The sequence below is a fragment of the Lepidochelys kempii genome, chromosome 1 (genome assembly GCF_965140265.1).
Source record: "Lepidochelys kempii isolate rLepKem1 chromosome 1, rLepKem1.hap2, whole genome shotgun sequence".
NCBI lineage: Eukaryota > Metazoa > Chordata > Testudines > Cheloniidae > Lepidochelys > Lepidochelys kempii.
Window position 1 is genome coordinate 5,692,868 of NC_133256.1, and position 15,268 is coordinate 5,708,135.

At 47.3% G+C, this 15,268-nt stretch overlaps 1 pseudogene; it reads right to left on the bottom strand.

Moving 5' to 3' along the window:
• Positions 1-11,820: 11,820 nt before the first annotated feature.
• On the bottom strand, positions 11,821-12,752 carry LOC140897652 (olfactory receptor 51G2-like; annotated as a pseudogene).
• Between the last annotated feature and the right edge of the window lie 2,516 nt (positions 12,753-15,268).

Below are 15,268 nucleotides of genomic sequence, written 5' to 3' on the forward strand. Positions count from 1 at the left end.
ACCAATGCAAAGAATTCATTTAGCCTCTCCGTAATGGCCTCATCTTCCTTGAGTGCTCCTTTAGCACCTCAGTCATCCAGTGGCCCCACTCATTCTTTGGCAGGCTTCCTGCTTCTGATGTACTTTAAAAAATTGTTCCTAATTTTTATGACTTTTCCTAGTTTCCCTTCACATCTTTTGAACTACTTGTGCTGTATTGCCGAGCCCAATTCAAAAACTATGAGCCACACCCCAGAAAATCATGAGATGGTTCAAAATAATGAGATTTAAAAATATACTTATGAGAGCCCCCGACTGTAAGTAACAGAGTTACTCCACAGAGCTCCGGACATAACAGTGACTGGCTCGCACAGCCACTTGGTACTTGAGACACAACTCAGTCTCGCCCCTTCTTCAGCCGTGAGACATGCAAACACTGCGTAAGCAAGGCTCTGTACATTCTGAATAGAAAGAGGCATGACCCAAATCCAGCTACAACTCTCTGTTGGACCGAAGTAACCGCCTCCTCCTGATCCAGCTACCTGCAAACTGGGTGATAATGACGCAATGTGACGGAGAGACTGCCGAGACTCATCAAGCCCTCGGATCGCTACCCCTTCCTGCTTCTCCACGTGGGCACCAATGATACTGCCAAGAATGACCTTGAGCGGATCACTGCGGACTACGTGGCTCTGGGAAGAAGGATAAAGGAGTTTGAGGTGCAAGTGGTGTTCTCGTCCATCCTCCCCATGGAAGGAAAAGGCCAGGGTAGGGACAGTCGAATCGTGGAAGTCAACGAATGGCTACGGAGGTGGTGTCAGAGAGAAGGCTTTGGGTTCTTTGACCATGGGATGGTGTTCCATGAAGGAGGAGTGCTGGGCAGAGACAGGCTCCATCTTACAAAGAGAGGGAAGAGCATCTTTGCGAGCAGGCTCGCTAACCTAGTGAGGAGGACTTTAAACTAGGTTCACCGGGGGAAGGAGACCAAAGCCCTGAGGTAAGTGGGAAAGCGGGATACCGGGAGGAAGCACAGGCAGGAACGTCTGTGAGGGGAGGGCTCCTACCTCATACTGAGAATGAGGGGCGATCAGCAGGTTATCTCAAGTGCCTATATATAAATGCACAAAGCCTTGGAAACAAGCAGGGAGAACTGGAGGTCCTGGTGATGTCAAGGAATTATGACGTGATTGGAATAACAGAGACTTGGTGGGATAACTCACATGACTGGAGTACTGTCATGGATGGTTATAAACTGTTCAGGAAGGACAAGCAGGGCAGAAAAGGTGGGGGAGTAGCACTGTATGTAAGGGAGCAGTATGACTGCTTAGACCTCCGGTACGAAACTGCAGAAAAACCTGAGTGTCTCTGGATTAAGTTTAGAAGTGTGAGCAACAAGAGTGATGTAGTGGTGGGAGTCTGCTATAGACCACAGGACCAGAGGGATGAGGTGGATGAGGCTTTCTTCCAGCAACTCGCAGAAGCTACTAGATCGCACGTCCTGGTTCTCATGGGCGACCTTAATCTTCCTGATATCTGCTGGGAGAGCACTACAGCGGTGCATAGACAATCCAAGAAGTTTTTGGAAAATGTAGGGGACAATTTCCTGGTGCAAGTGATGGAGGAACCAACTAGGGGGAGAGCTTTTCTTGACCTACTACTCAGAAACCAAGAAGAATTAGTAGGGGAAGCAAAAGTGGATGGGAATCTGGGAGGCAGTGACCATGAGTTGGTTGAGTTCAGGATCCTGACACAAGGAAGAAAGGTAAGCAGCAGAATTCGACCCTGGACTTCAGGAAAGCAGACTTCAACTCCCTCAGGGAACTGATGGGTAGGATCCCCTGGGGGAATAACATGAAGGGGAAAGGAGTCCAGGAGAGCTGGCTGTATTTCAAGGAATCCCTATTGAGGTTACAGGGACAAACCATCCCAATGTGTCGAAAGAATAGTAAATATGACAGGCGACCAGCTTGCCTTAACGGTGAAGTCCTTGCAGACCTTAAACATAAAAAAGAAGCTTACAAGAAGTGGAAGATTGGACAAATGACCAGGGAAGAGTATAAAAATATTGCTCGGGCATGTAGGAATGAAATCAGGAGGGCCAAATCACAGCTGGAGCGGCAGCTAGCAAGAGATGTTAAGAGTAACAAGAAGGGTTTCTTCAGGTATGTTGGCAACAAGAAGAAAGCCAAGGAAAGTGTGGGCCCCTTACTGAATGAGGGAGGCAACCTAGTGACAGAGGATGTGGAAAAAGCTAATGTACTCAATGCTTTTTTTGCCTCTGTCTTCACGAACAAGGTCATCACAGCATGGGGAGTAGGTGGCCAGCCCTCTGTGGAGAAAGAGGTGGTTAGAGACTATTTAGAAAAGCTGGACATGCACAAGTCCATGGGGCCGGACGTGTTGCATCCGAGAGTGCTGAAGGAATTGGCGGCTGTGATTGCAGAGCCATTGGCCATTATATTTGAAAACTCGTGGCGAACGGGGGAAGTCCGGGATGACTGGAAAAAGGCTAATGTAGTGCCAATCTTTAAAAAAGGGAAGAAGGAGGATCCTGGGAACTACAGGCCAGTCAGCCTCACCTCAGTCCCCGGAAAAATCATGGAGCAGGTCCTCAAGGAATCAATCCTGAAGCACTTAGAGGAGAGGAAAGTGATCGGGAACAGTCAGCATGGATTCACCAAGGGAAGGTCATGCCTGACTAATCTAATCGCCTTCTATGATGAGATTACTGGTTCTGTGGATGAAGGAAAAGCAGTGGATGTATTGTATCTTGACTTTAGCAAAGCTTTTGACACGGTCTCCCATAGTATTCTTGTCAGCAAGTTAAAGAAGTATGGGCCGGATGAATGCACTATAAGGTGGGTAGAAAGTTGGCTAGATTGTCGGGCTCAACGGGTAGTAATCAATGGCTCCATGTCTAGTTGGCAACCGGTATCAAGTGGAGTGCCCCAAGGGTTGGTCCTGGGGCCGCTTTTGTTCAATATCTTCATAAATGATCTGGAGGATGGTGTGGATTGCACTCTCAGCAAATTTGCGGATGATACTAAACTAGGAGGAGTGGTAGATACTCTGGAGGGCAGGGATAGGATACAGAGGGACCTAGACAAATTGGAGGAGTGGGCCAAAAGAAATCTGATGAGGTTCAATAAGGATAAGTGCAGGGTCCTGCACTTAGGACGGAATAACCCAATGCACCGCTACAGACTAGGGACCGAATGGCTAGGCAGCAGTTCTGCGGAAAAGGACCTAGGGGTGACAGTGAATGAGAAGCTGGATATGAGCCAACAGTGTGCCCTTGTTGCCAAGAAGGCCAATGGCATTTGGGGATGTATAAGTAGGGGCATAGCAGCAGATCGAGGGACGTGATCATTCCCCTCTATTCGACATTTGTGAGGCCTGATCTGGAGTACTGTGTCCAGTTTTGGGCCCCACACTACAAGAAGGATGTGGATAAATTGGAGAGAGTCCAGCGAAGGGCAGCAAAGATGATTAGGGGTCTGGAACACATGACTTATGAGGAGAGGCTGAGGGAACTGGGATTGTTTAGTTTGCAGAAGATAAGAGTGAGGGGGGATTTGATAGCTGCTTTCAACTACCTGAGAGGTGGTTCCAAAGGGGATGGTTCTAGACTATTCTCAGTGGTAGAAGAGGACAGGACAAGGAGTAATGGTCTCAAGTTGCAGTGTGGGGTGTTTAGGTTGGATATTAGGAAAATCTTTTTCATTAGGAGGGTGGTGAAACACTGGAATGTGTTACGTAGGGAGGTGGTAGAATCTCCTTCCTTAGAAGTTTTTAAGGTCAGGCTTGACAAAGCCCTGGCTGGGATGATTTAATTGGGGATTGGTCCTGCTTTGAGCAGGGGGTTGGAGTAGATGACCTCCTGAGGTCCCTTCCAACGCTGATATTCCATGATTCTATGATTCTAATGGAAATTTGGATGCAGAGTGTGAGGTCTATCACCAGCACTAGAGCGGCTCTCACTGACCATGGAGTAGGTGGCAGTCAGGAACAAAGTGAGGGGCAGCCCAGCAGGGCTCTGTCTGCCCAGGAAACACTCTCCACATCCTTCACTCTCTGAAACCATGTTCTGCCAAGTTGCAGGAGGGGCCCAGAAATCCCTCATCAAAAGGTGCTGTGCTAATGACAGGCCTCATCACCACGGGGTGTTGAGAAGAGTTGAGGTTCTCCACCCAATACTCCAAATCATCGTTAGGAGGCATAGAGCTGAAATCTCTCTAAAGCTCTTAGCTCTGGCCCCAATTATTGTAGCATCTGAGCGCCTGTCAATCTTTATTTATTTATCATATTTATCAGTACAACACCCCGTGCGGCAGGGCGGAGCTAATAACACCACTGGGCAGATCCCAAAGCCAGAAGACACCACTGCTATCTCGTAGTCTGACCGCCTTTACAGCACATGGCAGAGACCTGCACCAAAATAAGTCCTTGAGCAGTGCTGTTAGAACTACATCCTGACTTTAGCAGCATTAATTCGATTTAACCCTGCACCCGTCCACACAAAGAAGCCCTTTTTTTCCACTTAAAGGGCTCTTAAATCTGATTTCCTTACTCCACCCCTGACAAGGGGATTAGTGCTGAAATCGGCCTTGCTGGGTCGAATTTGGGGTATTGTGGATGCAATTAGATGGTATTGGCCTCCGGGAGCTATCCCAGAGTACTCCATTGTGACCGCTCTGGACAGCACTCTCAACTCAGATGCACTGGCCAGGTAGACAGGAAAAGGCCTGCAAACATTTGAATTTCAATTTCCCGTTTGGACAGCGTGGCAAGCTGCAAGTGAGTGCAGAGCTCATCAGCAGAGGTGACCATGATGGAGTCCCAGAATCACAAAAGAGCTCCAGCATGGACCGAACGGGAGGTACGGTATCTGATTGCTGTATGGTTAGAGGAATCTGTGCTATCAGAACTCCGTTCCAGTTTTTGAAATGCCAAAACCTTCGTCAACATCTCCCAGGGCATGAAGGACAGAGGCCATAACAGGGACCCGAAGCAGCGCCGCGTGAAACTTAAGGAACTGAGGCAATCCTACCAGAAAACCAGAGAGGCAAACGGCCACTCAGGTTCAGAGTCCCAAAAATGCCGCTTCAATGATGAGCTGCATGCCATTTTAGGGGGTTCAGACACCACGACCCCAGTCTTGTTGTTTGACTCCTTCAATGGAGATGGAGGCAACATGGAATCAGGTTTGGGGGACAAGGAAGATGATGATGATGAAGTTGTAGATAGCTCACAGCATGCAAGCGGAGAAACCGGTTTTCCTAACAGCCAGGAACTGTTTCTCACCCTGGACCTGGAGCCAGTAGCCCCTGAACCCACACAAGGCTGCCTCCCAAACCTGCCACGCACAGAAGGGACCTCTGGTGAGTGTACCTTTTAAACTACTATACATGGTTTAAAAGCAAGCATGTTCAATGATTAATTTGCCCTGGCCTTTGCAGATCTCCTGGATGTACTCCCAAAGCCTTTGCAAAAGGTTTCTGGGGAGGGCAGCCTTATTCCATCCACCATGGTAGGACACTTTACCACACCAGGCCAGTAGCACCTACTTGGGAATCATTGCAGAACAAAGCATTGCAGGGTATGTTTGCTGGCATTCAAACAACAGCCGTTCTTTATCTCTCTTTGTTATCCTCTGGAGAGTGATATCGTTCATGATCACCTGGTTGAAATAGGGTGCTTTTCTTAAGGGAACATTCAAAGGTGCCCGTTCCCGCTGGGCTCTTTGCCTGTGTCTAAACAGAAATGTTCCCCACTGTTAGCCACGGGGATGCGGGAGGGGGAGGGGGCTAGCCATGCGCTGGTGGGAGGCAAAATGCGACCTTGGAATGGAAGCACATGTGCTGTGTATGTAATGTTAACAGCAAGGTTTACCATGAAAGAGTGTACCCATTGTTCTATAAAATGTGTCTTTTTAAATACCACTGTCCATTTTTTTCTCCACCAGCTGCATGTGTTTCAAGGATCACAGGATCTTCTCCTTCCCAGAGGCTAGTGAAGAGTAGAAGGCGAAAAAAAAAACCACACTTGTGATGAAATGTTCTCTGAGCTCATGCTGTCCTCCCACACTGACAGAGCACAGACGAATGTGTGGAGGCAGAGTCCAGGAAAGCACAATATGACCAGGAGGAGAGATGGTGGGCTAAGGAGAGTAAGTGGCGGGCTGAAGATAGGGCTGAAGCTGAAAGGTGGCGGCAGCATGATGAGAGGAGGCAGGATTCAATGCTGAGGCTGCTGGAGGATCAAACTAATATGCTCCAGTGTATGGCTGAGCTGCAGGAAAGGCAGCAGGAGCACAGACTGCCTCTACAGCCCCTGTGTAACCAACAGCCCTCCTCCCCAAGTTCCATAATCTCCTCATCCAGATGCCAAAGAATGCGGTGGGGGAGCCTCCAGCCACCCAGCCACTCCACCCCAGAGGAATTCCCAAGCAACAGAAGCCTGGCATTCAATAAGTTTTAAAGTTTTATACTTTTAAAGTGCTGTGTGGCCTTGTCCTTCCCTCCTCCACCACCCCTCTCGGTGCTTCCCTCCTCCACCACCCCTCCCAGGCTACATTGGCAGTTATCCCCCTATTTGTGTGATGAATTAATAAAGAATGCATGAATATGAAGCAACAATGTCTTTATTGCCTCTGGAAGCGGTGATCGAAGGAAGGAGGGCAGGGTGGTTAGCTTACAGCGAAGAAGAGTGAACCAAGGGGCAGGGGGTTTCATCAAGGAGAAACAAACAGAACTTTCACACCGCAGCCTGGACAGTCATGAAACTGGTTTTCAAAGCTTCTCTGATGTGCACCGTGCCCTCCTGTGCTCTTCGAACCGCTCTGGTGTCTGGCTGCACGTAACCAGCGGCCAGGCGATTTGCCTCAACTTCCCTCTCCACCATAAACGTCTCCCTCTTACTCTCACAGATATTGTGGAGCACACAGTAAGCAGTAGTAACAGTGGGAAGATTGGTTTCGCTGAGGTCTAACCCAGTCAGTAAACTGCACCAGCGCGCTTTTAAATATCCAAATTCACATTCTACCACCATTTTGCGCTTGCTCAGCCTGTACTTGAACAGCTCCTGACTACTGTCCAGGCTGCCTGTGTACGGCTTCATGAGCCAGGGCATTAAGGGGTAGGCTGGGTCCCCAAGGATAACTATAGGCATTTCAACATCCCCAACAGTTATTTTCTGGTCTGGGAAGAAAGTCCTGCAGCTTTTGAAACAGACCAGAGTTCCTGAAGATGCGAGCGTCATGTACCTTGGTGCAGTGGTGAAACGTCCCTTGAGATCCACCAGTGCTTACAGCACCATTGAAAAGTACACCTTGTGGTTCATGAACTTGCAGGCTTGGTGCTCTGGTGCCGAGATAGGTATATGGGTTCCGTCTATCGCCCCACCACAGTTAGGGAATCCCATTGCTGCAAAGCCATCCTCTATGACCTGCACATTTGCCACGGCCACTACCCTTGATATCAGCAGATCTTTGATTGTGTTGGCTACTTGCATCACAGCAGCCCCCACAGTAGATCTGCCCACGCCAAGTTGATTCTCAACTGACCGGTAGCTGTCTGTCATTGCAAGCTTCCACAGGGCTATTGTCACTCGCTTCTCAACTGTGAGGGCTGCTCTCATCTTGGTATTCATGCGCTTCATGGCAGGGGAAAGCAAATTACAAAGTTCCATGAAAGTGCCTTACGCATGCAAAAGTTTCATAGCCACTGGGAATCGTCCCAGACCTGCAACCCCATGCGGTCCCACCAGTCTGTGCTTGTTTCCCGGGCCCAGAATTGGCGTTCCACAGCATGAACCTGTCCCATTAGCACCGTGATGACTGCATTGCCAGGGCCCATGCTTTGAGAGAATTCTGCGTCCATGTCCGCATCACTCTCGTCACTGTGCTGACGTCACCTATTCGCCCGGTTTCGCTTTGGCAGGTTCTGGTGCTGCATATACTGCTGGATAATGCACGTGGTGTTTAATGTGCTCCTAATTGCCAAAGTGATCTGAGCCATTGCTGCCATTGTCTGCCATTGTCAGCCATTGTCTGCCATTGCTTTCAGTTCATTCTCATGGTTCTTCTCTCAACTGTCTTCAATTTATCAATGTCTTTCTTGAACTGTAGACAAATGAACTAGACACAACATCACAGCAGTGGTTGCACCAGTACCAAATATAGAGGAAAAATAACCTTTGCTCAAACTTGAGATTCCCTTGCTTGTACATCCTGGATTGCACAAGCTTTTTCATTCTTAGTGTCACACTAGGAGTTCGTGTTCAGCTGATTAACCACTCTGACCCCCCAAGTCTTTTTCAGGATCACTGCTTCCCAGTTATGAAACCGCCATCTAAGAGGGATGGCTAGCATCCCTTCTTCCTCGATGTACACCTTTATACTGAGCCGGATTAAAACACATATTGCAGAGGCACAGATGGACTGAGTTGCCCAAAGTCACAGAAGACGACTTTGGAAAAGCACGGAACTGAAGCCACTTCTTCAGAGCCCCGGATTCGCACTTTAACCCTGAACCATCCTTCATCTCTGGGGCAAGTGACTGAGTGGGGGCAGCTGGCAGCTCAGCATGCTGCGATTACCAGAAACTCACGCAATTACACTCCTGTGACAACACTAAACAGGAACCCAAGAACAATTCCTTTTCCAGACAATAAGGCTGAGTCATGCATTATCCTGAATCTCCTGAGGGACAGATCCATTGGCCAGGGCACAGAGCACGGTCATAGTGGACAAGCAATTCCACAGGAGCTCCCAGTGGGACTCAGAATGGGCTAATGTGATCCATAGGGACATGAGACTGGAAGGGACCTCCTGGGTCAATGAGCCCAGTCCCCTTTTATGGCAGGCAACCCCACCATATCACCCAGTGCATAAACCTGTCAAAATCTATCTTCAAACATCGTTTCCCCCCTTTCTGTTTGGCAGCTATTTGAGAACCTCCCTACTCTAATGCTCAGAAACCAACTTCTCATTTCCAGCCTCGGTTTGCTCTTGGCTAGTTTGTCCTCATTTGTTCTTGTGCCTACTACTGCCCTATCTCGCTTCACATGTTCTAGGATCTCATATGTTTTGTTCACTCCTGCAGCACACTGGCACATGTATTTTTGACTGTGTTGGTCATTAACCAGGGGAACAAACTCTCAAAGGACGTTGTGGATTCTCCTGATGTCTCCAAACCAATATTACATGCCTTCCTAAAAGATACGCTTTAGAGGAACAGAAGTGATACTTCAGTCAGATACAAGTCTTTGGGCTCAATATGGGGGTAAACTGGGAGAAAGTCTCCAGGAGGTTAGACTCGATAATCTAATGGTCCCTTCTTTCCTCAACTTCTATAAATCTTTCATTTATTGTCTTGAGTGAATTTCTATTTTGGATGCAACTGAAGAAAGTTGCTATTCTGAATGCTTACAATCACTCAACAAGAATATATGCTGGCCTAGAAGACTCAAGATTGTCACAGTGAAACCAGGATTTATGGACTCTTTACCCTGTAAACCAGATCCTTTCCTGTCATGAGAGGAATCTCACAATTTAATCATGATGGGTGTGGAGAAAGTACACAGGGAAGTGTTATTTACTCCTTCTCATAACACAAGAACTAGGGTCACCAATTGAAACTAATAGGCAGCAGGTTTAATACAGCAAAAGGAAGTATCTCTTCACACAACGCACAGCCACCCTATGGAACTCCTTGCCAGAGGAATTAGTGAAGGCCAGGATTATAACAGGGATCAAAAAAGAACTAGATAAATTAGTGGAGGAGAGGTCCTAAATGCCTATTTCCCAGGATGGGCAGGGATGGTATTTCTCTCTTATGTTTCCGAGAAGCTTGCAATGGACGACAGGAGAAGGACCACTTGATGATTCCCTGTTCTGTTCATTCCCTCTGGGGCACCTGGCATTGGCCACTATTGGAAGACAGGATACTGAGTTAAATGGAACATTTGTCTGACCCACTATGGCTGTTCTTGGATTCTGATGTTTTTAATTGTCCCACCGTTTGATCTGGGAACAACATGCCATCGATGATAAAAGCTTATCACCCAGCAGCACTGAATGGACACTTGACACTCTTACTTCTGACCAGAGCTATACAGTCACTCCCAGCCTCCTTGAAATGAGGAGCTTTAGTAGCAAACAGAACTGGCCCAACTTACATTCTTTTGGGAAGACCAACTTACATTCTTTTGGGAAGACCAGAAGCTCTTGGGACCCAGCCTAGTTTCCCTGTGGCTCTTAGAGCATCATCCCATGTGTCTTTCCTTTTCGGTTGGAAGCAGCCTTTGCTGAAACCTGTGTGAGCCTAGGCGCAGCCACCATAGTGCTCAGCAGCATCTGTGTTACAGGGCCTAGGTGTGAAGCTGACCTTTGCCCTCAGACTGCTTTCTCTCAACCAGACAATCAAAGAGGAGGCCTCTGTGGCCTTGATCCATAGTTTGGCAGTGAGACCCATTTAGCCTCAATGGCTTACAATCACTGGTTCTGTGACTGTGCTGAACCTCCCTGGGACACTCCAACATTTTCCTCAGAAATCCACTACTTAACCTTCACTGTCACCCCCACATCTGCCACAGACACTAAGGGGCTGGAGTCATGGGGCTTCCCAGAAGACAGCTGCCACAGGAGGCTGCGATAAGAGGCCTTTTATAGACAAATGTCAGAGGTGTTGCTCTGTGGAAACCTGACACAGCCCTGATCTTAAGGTCTCAGAGTATCGAACTGCATCGAATGTATTTATCCTCCCACCACCGCTGTGAGGCAGGGCAAGGCTATTATCCACCTGTGCAGAGATATCCAATGGCTTGGCCAGAGTCATGCATGGCCTGGGAATCAAACCCAGCTGTCTGGAGTTGCAGAGCCATGCCCAGACAACAGGACCAGCCTTCCAGACACCTGAGTGTTGACAGGCCTGGTTGCATTCTCTGCTGCGCCAGCTGACCTCCCCCCTGAGCTGTATAGAGTGGGCATGGCTATGGGTCAGTTAAAGAGGTTTGATTCACTGACCTGTTTTCTCCCTGCCTCAGCAGAGTTTAGAGCAGCCTAGGGGCTTGGATGACATCTGCCCATTGGTAACGACTTCAAAGAGCACAGCCCACTTTGGCCAAGTCCCTGCGGATGGAACCACCCCAGAATGCCACCTTGGAGTCTGAGGTGCCCCTGCAGGAACCCTGCCCATCCCTCTATGGTCCTTGCAATCACTTACTGTCAGCCTCAGATATTTAAAACAAGAGCCCCCTTTGTGGGGTTGCATTTATTTAGTCTTCGCCAAAACACAAGGTCTCTTAACCTCCAGCCCAGCCTTCTCCTGCACTCAGGATCAACCCCACGGTCCTGATTACTGCTGTCAGTGTTGGTTCAGACCCTACTCCCCTTTTTCCCCTGAAGCCCGGTCCTCTGCCTCATATCTTCTCACTAAGCCCACCCTTTTTCTCCTCCACTTTCCCCAAGGCTCTGCCTCTGAGCCAGGCCAGAATCGGGCCATTTCAAGAGCTGCCCTGGGAGCAAAGGTTGTTGTGGGGAGCCCAAGACTCTCCACATTCCCTGACTTGTACATCCCGGGGGATAAAATGTAGAGGGTGTAGGTCACCGCACAGTGGCTCTGTTTCCCTGTGCAACTCTTAGAAAGGCCTGACTCTGGCTAAGGGGGCAGAGTCTCAGGTAAAGGGGAATAGGAGAGGTGTTATCTTCAGAGAAGAGATGGGGCAGAGGAAAGGACTTCATGGGAAGAGGATCCAGGATGGAATTTGTGCCCGTGCCCATCGCTCATCTTTTTCCTCCCCCATGTCACCAGCACTGGAGCCAGGTGATGAACTGACCCTTCACTTGACAAATGCCCTGATTATCCTCTCACGAAGGTGTTTGCTTTTCACACTGTACACAATTGGGTTCATCAGGGGCGGGACCAGCAGGTAGATGTAGCCCAGGATAATCTGAAGCAAGTGAGTAGAGCTATTTCCAAATCTGTGTATCAAAGACAGGCCAATGTCTGATATGTAGAAGAGCACGACAGCGCAGAAATGGGAGACAGGTGTTCAGGGCCCTGAGGCACTCTCTGTGGGATGCAATACTCAGCACTGTTTTGAGGATCATCACAAGAGAGGAAGATGAGGAACGAGTCCAATCCATCTGTCATGACTTTAACAAACAAGCCATAGATGCTGTTCACTGAGGTGTCTGAACAAGCCGCCTTCATGATGTCCGGGTGCAGGCAGTAGGAATGGGAGAGGACATTGTCTCGACAGGATTGGAACCGTTTCAGGAGAATGGGGAGTGGGAGTATTAGGGCCACCGATCTCACCACAGCCACCAGGCCCATCTTGGATATTCTCGGTGGAGTTAAGATGGAGGTATATCTCAGTGGGTTACAAATTGCGGTGAAGCGGACAAAGGCCATCAACAAGAGGACAAAGGACTCAATTTTTGAAAGCGAGTGGATGAAGAACATCTGGGCAAAACAGGCCTCGAGGCTGATTCTCCTCGAGTTAAACAAGTATATGCCCAGTATCGTCGGTATGGTGGTTATGGATAAGGCAAGGTCTGTGACGGCCAACATGGAAAGGAAAATGTACATGGGCTTATGGAGGCTTGGATCTGTTTTTATAATGAACAGAATGACTGAATTTCCTACAATTGAAAGAACATACATGAAGCAGAAGGGGATAGAGATCCAGAGGTGGATGTCTTCCAGCCCAGGTATCCTGGTGAGAAGGAACATTACAGAGTTGAATTTAGTGTCATTGACAGCTGACATAATGTACTGGGCAGATCTGGGGAGTTTTAAACTTTTCTTCCTGAAAAAGAAATAGAAGAGAAGACTAGGTGATAGTTAGCGAGAAATCTTTCTGCTCTCAGTGCAAGTCGAGGGATTCTCAGGACCTCAAGAGAAAATCAGCAAAAACATTGTCTTGTATTTATGCCCCCAATAGGAAGGTAGGCACTGCCAGACTGGATCAGACCTACAGTCTGTCTAGCCAAGTCTCCAGTAGGCATTACGAGATGCTGCAAAGGAAGGTGAAAGAAGCCCTGCAATAGAGAACTAAGAGATACTCTGATCCCAGGGAAAGTTTCTCCCTGACATCCACTAGTTAGACATATTTTGTCACGTAAATCAGGAAGGTTTAGAATACTTACATCTGTAGTATGTAAGGTCTTGGAGAACATTTTGAAGGAGAAGGTAGTTAAGGACATTGAAGTCAATGGCAAATGGGACAAAATACAACATGGTTTTAGAAATGGTAGATCGTGCCAAACCAACCTGATCTCCTTCTTTGAGAAAGTAACACATTTTTTAGACAAAGGAAACGTAGTGGATCTAATTTACCTAGATTTCAGTAAGGCGTTTGATACCGTGCTACATAGGGAATTATTAGTTAAATTGGATAAGATGGGGATCAATAGGAAACTTGAAAGGTGGATAAGGAATTGGTTAAAGGGGAGACTACAACGGGTCCTACTGAAAGGTGAACTGTCATGCTGGAGGGAGGTTACCAGTGGAGTTCCTCAAGGATGGGTTTGGGGACCAATCTTATTTAACCTTTTTATTACTGACCTTGGCACAAAAAGTGGGAGTGTGCTAATAAAGTTTGCAGATGATAGAAAGCTGGGAGGTACTGCCAATTTAGAGAAGGACAGGGATATCCTACAGGAGGATCTGGATGACCTTGTAAACTGGAGTAATAGTAATAGGATGAAATTGAATAGTGAGACATTTAAGGTCATGCATTTAGGGATTAATAACAAGAATTTTCGTTATAAGCTGGAGACGCATCAATTAGAAGTAACGGAGGAGGAGAAGGACCTTGGAGTATTGGTTGATCATGGGAAGACTATGAGCCGCCAATGTGATATGGCCATGAAAAAAGCCCATGCGGTCTTGGGATGCATCAGGAGAGGTATTTTCAGTAGGGATAAGGAGGTTTTAGTACCGTTATACAAGGCACTGGTGAGACTTCACCTGGAGTACTGTGTGCAGTTCTGGTCTCCCATGTTTAAGAAGGATGAATTCAAACTGGAACAGGTACAAGGAAGGACTACTAGGATGATCCGAGGAATGGAAAACTTGTCTTATGAAAGGAGACTCAAGGAGCTTGGCTTCTTTCGCCTAACTAAAAGAAGGTTGAGGGGAGATATGATTGTTCTCTATAAATATATCAGACGGATAAATACCAGAGACGGAGAGGAATTATTTAGGCTCAGTACCAATGTGGACACAAAAACAAATGGATATAAACTGGCCTCCAGGAAGTTTAGACTTGAAATTAGACGAAGGTTTCTAACCATCAGATAAGTAAAGTTTTGGAATAGCCTTCAAAGGGAAGCAGTGGGGGCAAAAGATCTGTCTGGCTTTAAGATTAAACTCGATAAGTTTATGGAGGAGATGGTCTGATGGGATAATATGGTTTTGGTATTTAAATATTCATGGTAAATAGATCCAATGGCCTGTGATGGGATATTAGATGGGGTGGGATCTGAGATACCCAGGAAAGAATTTCCTGTAGTATCTGGCTGGTGAATCTTGCCCTTATGCTCAGGGTTTAGCTGATCACCATATTTGGGGTCGGGAAGGAATTTTCCTCCAGGTCAAATTGGAAGAGGCCCTGGAGGTTTTTCACCTTCCTCTGTAGCATGGGGCAAGGGTCACTTGCTGGGGGATTCTCTGCTCCTTGAAGTCTTTAAACCATGATTTGAGGACTTCAATAGCTCAGACATAGGTGAGAGGTTTTTTGCAGGAGTGGTGGGTGAAATTCTGTGGTCTGCGTTGTGCAGAGGTCAGACGAGATGATCATAATGGTCCCTTCTGACCTAAATATCTATGAATCTAAGACATTTTTTTCAAAAATTCTCAGTACTGTAATAAATGTTAAATTTTCAGAATGGAGATGGGAAACTAGTGGTATTCCCCGAGCGTCAGTCCTACAACCAATCCTATTCAACTTCTTCATAAATGATATGGAGAAAGGGGTAAACAGTGAGGTGGCAAAATTTGCAGATGATACTAAACTGCTCAAGATACTTAAGACCATACTAGACTGTGAAGAACTTCAAACAGATCTCACAAAACTAAGTGATTGGGCAACAAAACGGCAAATGAAATTTAAGGTGGATAAATGCAAAGTAATGCACATTGGAAAAAATATCCCCAAGTCCACATACTGTGCAGCGGCTGTCAAAAAAAGCAAACGGGATGTGAGGAATCAATAAAAAAGGGACAGAGAATAAGACGGAGAATATCTTATTGACCTTATATAAATCCCAGGTGCACCCACA